Genomic DNA, 6,073 nt, shown 5'->3' with positions numbered 1-6,073 from the left:
GATCAAATAAGATAATAGACAATTAATATATTCATTAGGATGTGGTCCATAAATGTGTAGAACAATTTAGGCAAAAATCAAATCATTGATAGACTGATTCTGAAATTTGCAATTAAGGAAACTGATTCTCTAGCTCATGCACGGATTTTGATGCAGTTGCATGCTTTTTGATGCACATTTTTTAAAGTTGGCATGTGGCCAGAAAATCGGCTTAGGGTTAGGGTTTGGCAATATGTCGACTCTACATCTCTATATATAAGGATTGGTTCCTAAGGCATAAGGTAACCAAGAAAAGCACAGAAACTGAACATATATTTTTCTCTTAAAAAAAATACAGTTCTGTGTGTCTTCTTCTTCTTCCACCATCAAAGAATAGAGAAGAGAAATTCATTAGGAAAATTTGGAGAGGATTTCTCAATTCATTAGGAAAATTTGGAGAGGATTTCTCAAGGGCCACACCTTGCTGTCTTGGAAGACTTATTCCTCGACCCGACGACAAAAGGCGAGAAGGACTTCTTGCCATTGAAGACTTGTCTCGTGCTCACGGAAACGGCTTGCTCTACAAGGCTTTGGTTATTCCATAACAAGCGACATGAAATTAGGTATTATGTTCCACACTTATGATTTATGTTTTGGGTTTCTTTGGCATATGACAGTTCTTAAGTTAAGGTGAGGAACTGTTTCTCCTTTCCCGGGATGTAAGTGTTTGACCTCTAGATGAGATGTAATTGTTTAATCTCTAGATAAGACGTAATTGTTTGTCCTTTATGATTTTCCAACAGAAGAAATGGGATAATTATCATCAAGATGGGTAAATAAATGTTTTTTTTTTTCAAATTGTAGCAAGTTGCCACGTAAAAAGGATCAAAATTGGTGGTTCAAGGAAAGGGAGCCGCGTGGCTTTGAATGCCAAATCTACTCTATTTTTTTTTTTTTTCCGAAGTTTAGATTTTTTTATTTGTTTTTATTTAAGTTTAAATTTACACATTTTAAAAATAAACCTCTTAAATTTTCATATTTATAAATAAGTACAAACATAAGTTCATCATTTTTTATATAAATTATGAGATGTTCTATTTTTATGTGACGTTATTTCATCACGCGACCATTCTATTGACAAATCCTGTTGTTTCTATTCCATTCGAACTCCCATAAAGCCTACGATAAAAAAATGATTTGAAATCACAATCTAATTTGCGTTTAAAGGAGAAAGAAACGCTTCTGGTCATAGTGTAAGCTATTCCCTCTTTTCTTGTTTAGTTGTGACCTAAAGCCAAGAAGGTCTAAATTGGTTATTCCAATTTAGACCGGTTGAGGCTTAAAGTTAAATCATAGTTTAAAATATTCTTTATTTAGTTAGAATTGGTGAAAGACTAAAGTTTTGAAAGCCTAAATTGATTAATTATTTATAATAAGATGCTAATTATATAATATTAATATATTAATAATAACTGTAATATATTATATATTATTATAAAATTTATTTAATATATTAATTATATATTAATAAAAATCATAAAAAATAAAATAGTAATTATATAATTATAAATTATTAATAAAAAGATACTAATTATATAATCTTATTAAAATAATTATTTAATATATTAAAAATATAAAATATTAATTATATATTAATAATAATTATTAATAATAAGATACTAATTATATAATATTAATATATTAATAACAATATAATCTATGTTGCATGGACACAGGTACGGGTATCGTATCGGATACGCCGATACGCTAATTTTGAAATATCTTGGATTAGATACAGCTTTTATATATATTTTATTTTAATTATTTTATTAATTTAACACTTGTATTATAAATGAAATATCAAAAATCAACGCAAGTATAAGTTAAATTAAAAGGCTAACAGCATAAGACAACAAAGGTAAGATGGTGCAGTGAGTAAGTGACATGTTATGCAGTAGATCCTGGGTTCGATTCTTGGGTGCCGCTCAAAAAAAAGCAATTTTGCATTGCGCGGTTCACAGGACCCAGTTCATGCGTGGTGCACAGTGCCGTATCGGCCCGTTTTAGTCTGTATCGGAACCGTATCAGATAATTAGAGATTATCCGATACGCTAGATGGCGTATCCAGTGTGTATCGGGTCCGTATCGTACCCCTATCCGTATCCGATACGCACCCGATACGGATACAATTGGAAGCATCCGTGTAACATAGAATATAATATATTATTACATTATTATAATAATAATTAACAATATTAATTAATATTATTAATAATTATATAATTATTAATAATAAGATAATAATTATATAATGTTAATATACTAATAAAAACTATAATATATTATAATATTATTATAATTATTATTTAATATATTAACAATATAATATATTAATTATATAATTACAAATTAATAATAATTAGGAATAAGAAAATACTAATTATATAATATTACTATATTATAATATTATTATAATAATTATTTAATATATTAACCATATATAATTATATATTAATAATAAGATACTAATTATATAATATTAATATATTAATAATAACTATAAAATATTATTATATTATTATAATTATTATTTAATACATTAACAATATAACATACTAATTATATGAAGAGGAATCGAGTTACAACAATTTTGAGTTACCACAACCATTTTTTACATTTTCAAAGTCCAAATCGTCGATCCAAACGTTGAACATGATCTCCACAATAAAATGTGCTTGCAGATCAAATTTTATATTTTTTGGAATTTTTTTTACTATTTATTACGTATTTTACAAAAACTAGTTAATTTCATACCATTGAATTTTGTACCGATCTTAATAAATAGTAAAAAATTCCAAAAAATATAAAATTTGATCTGCAAGCACATTTTATTGTGGAGATCATGTTGAACGGTTTGGATCGACAATTTGGACTTTGAAAATATAAAAAAATGATTGTGGTAACTTTGTTGTAACTCAAAATTGTTGTGACTTGATCCCTCCTCTAATTATATTGTAACATTATGTAAAATATAATTCTGAAAATTAATAATCGAAAGTAGTCTACGAAATGCTTGAATGTGTTTTCAATAAAATGAATAATATTTAATAAGTAAATAATAAATAATATTTACTGAACAAATGAATAGTTTAAACTTCAATTTTAACAGACAAATTTTGTGAAGATATATTCAATTGAAATAAATTGTGTATAATTGAATTTGGAAATATTTACAAATAAATATTTGAAAGGCAAGATTTTGTATGAGATGGATATAATATATAATTAATACATGCCATGTTTATATCTTTCTTAATTATAATTGGACTAATTTACAAATTTGAAAAGATAAAGCTTGAATCGTAAAATAATGAAATATTTGTTTTGGTTGGGGCCCGCATGTATTCCCAATCCCATCTCTATTTGATTATACTTCTCTCTTTCTCTCTCCTTGCGTGGCAAAACTCAGTTGTTCCAGCATGTAAACCATTGACTAGAAGGAGTTGCTATCTACCGAACTGTTTAGCATTTCTCCTAATTTTCAATGGTTTCTCAAACCCTCTTCCATCTCTCTCTCTTATATATTCTGTGTGAGGCTACGAGAAGAATCGTGCCAGTCATGATTTTTGGATTTCTTTGATGTGTGATTGCTTTTTCTATTCCACTGCACATAGCATATATAGTTAATTACTTGGTATATATATACCTCTTTCTCTCTATTGTTCTTCTTTTATTTGAATCATGAGTGTTAAGAAAGTTTAACTTCAAGCAAGTTAAGTATTATTTGAACTGTTGAACTAAATTAACTAGAAATCTTGCTTAATTAATAGCTGGAGCCTGGAAACCTTTCCAATCTTGTATATATACAAATCTAGTCCAATTCCTTGTTATATAAAAGTATGAATTATATATTAAACCTCTACTTCATGGTTTACAAAGACACGTGGAATTCCTTCTTTCAATAGATTGAAGTCTTAATTGGTGTTCAAAATGAATTGAATTACTGATAAATCAAACAAGATAAATAAATACATACATGAAAGTATATAAAGTCTAATAAACTAAAGAGATATGTTCAAATTGGAAATTTACATATAAATGGACATAAAGCATATTATGTGTGAGATTTATATACTGGGCTATAAGGCATAATTAGTGAAAGTGATTTTATAGGACGGACTTAGTTCATGTGATTTTGTTAATTAGATACTAATTCACTTATGTTATATTAACATAGGCATTGACTTTATCGAAAAGAAATTGGTGGAATCCTGATCTGAAGCTTTCAAACTAGTGATAATTAGCAATCTACGTGCCCCACGATATGAGGTGCGAGGTTATTGGATTAGTCTGAGATTCATCACTACGAATTAAATCGTAACTCGCTGTGCATTTTGAATATTTCTATTGACTGCATTTGATTGAACTGTTGCATCATATGCATAGCCCAATATAATTGAAACTGAATTACAGGTAAGTCTATTGATTGTCATGTTGATATTGTTTATTGATTGGTTGATTCTTATTGCAAATGATTGATTGAAACTACAGTGACTGAATTGATTGAATATTGAATATTGTAATCCTTGAACCTCTATATAGTGGAGAAAAATGATTAATATATCGTAAAGTCTAGCTAGCTACTAAACTTTACTCCGGGACCCTTATGCGCATATGGTGAATAGCCCCAATTGAACCTAGTATCTGTTGGGTAGGGGATATTGAATAAATTGTGATATATGACTGTGAGACTAATGAACTCTGGTAACTGTCTTATCATTGATTTTCTTTCCGATAATGACAGTATTGTGATATTGATTTCGTATTGTTTCCGTTAACAAGTTGTCCGGATAGTTAGAATGGTATAAACCCTGACGACAGATACATGTTATGATATCTGTCAGTGTTACCAAACTAGAAATTGTAAAGTTAAGAAACCATACGTTATCAGACTTACCGGTTCTAAAGATTAGGCCCCAAATGTTACCTGACTTTATGGTTTAAAAGATTAGACCCAAACCATTTATTCTAATAAGATTCTTAGAGTTCTTATTATTTATATAATTTTTCTTGTTCAATTGGATATTGTTATTGAGCATTTGCATTCGTAATTATATAATGAATTGTTTGTTTCTCGTGCGGTGATTTCATTCTGAATATGGATTTCCTTCGAATCCAATAATCTGAGTGGCAATCAGCACTAAGAAATAATTTATTATTTTTCACTCGTTTTCCCTTGTGGGTTATAGGTTTATTATACGAAGATAAATAGTGCTTCCGGGTTATATTTCACAGCAGAGCCACCTAGTGATATGTAATTTGGATTACTTTATCTAACATGGTGCATAGAGTATTTCTCTAGCATCATCCACTATAAAATAAAAGGTAATTCTTGTTAAATAAATTGGGATGTGGCAAAAATAATGGATGCTATTGGCAATGCATAAAAAGATCCATGTCTTGTGTTGAGTAAGTATATTGAATGGTAAATAGATGCGGTTAAATTGTCGTACCTCCGGATTGGGCGTGTGACATATATAGTTATATATCGTTAATAAGATACTAATTACATAATATTATTATATTAATAATAACTATAACATATTACAATATTATATAATAATTATTTAATATATTAACAATACAAGATATTAATTATATAATTATATACAAATAAAATATTATTATAATCATTCAAGTTAGGCTACGAGGTGGAATAAAATTAAACCACCATGTGAGGTGGTTTAATTTAGGCCGGCCTAAAGATCGGCTTATGCCATCATAGTCTGGCTCAATTAACGCTCGTTTGGTGGAATAACGAGGCCTAAACTCCTTATTCCACCCTTTAGGCCAGAACCAAACATGATGTTTATTCTTTATATTTTTTGTTTTCTCAAGCACAATATATGAAATTAGAGATGTGATTTACACACAAAAAAGCAGGATGTGATCTATACAATACTTTAGTTGTGTTCTCTAACATAATGTTTGGGTTGGTTACATAATTATGCGAGATGAGATTTTATGATAGATTTGTGGGAACTGGGACCCATACTCATGGGTAAGCACCGGAAGAGTTATGAAATATGTCATG

The sequence above is a fragment of the Carex rostrata genome, chromosome 25 (assembly GCF_964058835.1).
Source record: "Carex rostrata chromosome 25, lpCarRost1.2, whole genome shotgun sequence".
Taxonomy (NCBI): domain Eukaryota; kingdom Viridiplantae; phylum Streptophyta; class Magnoliopsida; order Poales; family Cyperaceae; genus Carex; species Carex rostrata.
The sequence above is the reverse complement of the archived record's forward strand: the minus strand, read 5'-3'. Positions refer to the sequence as shown.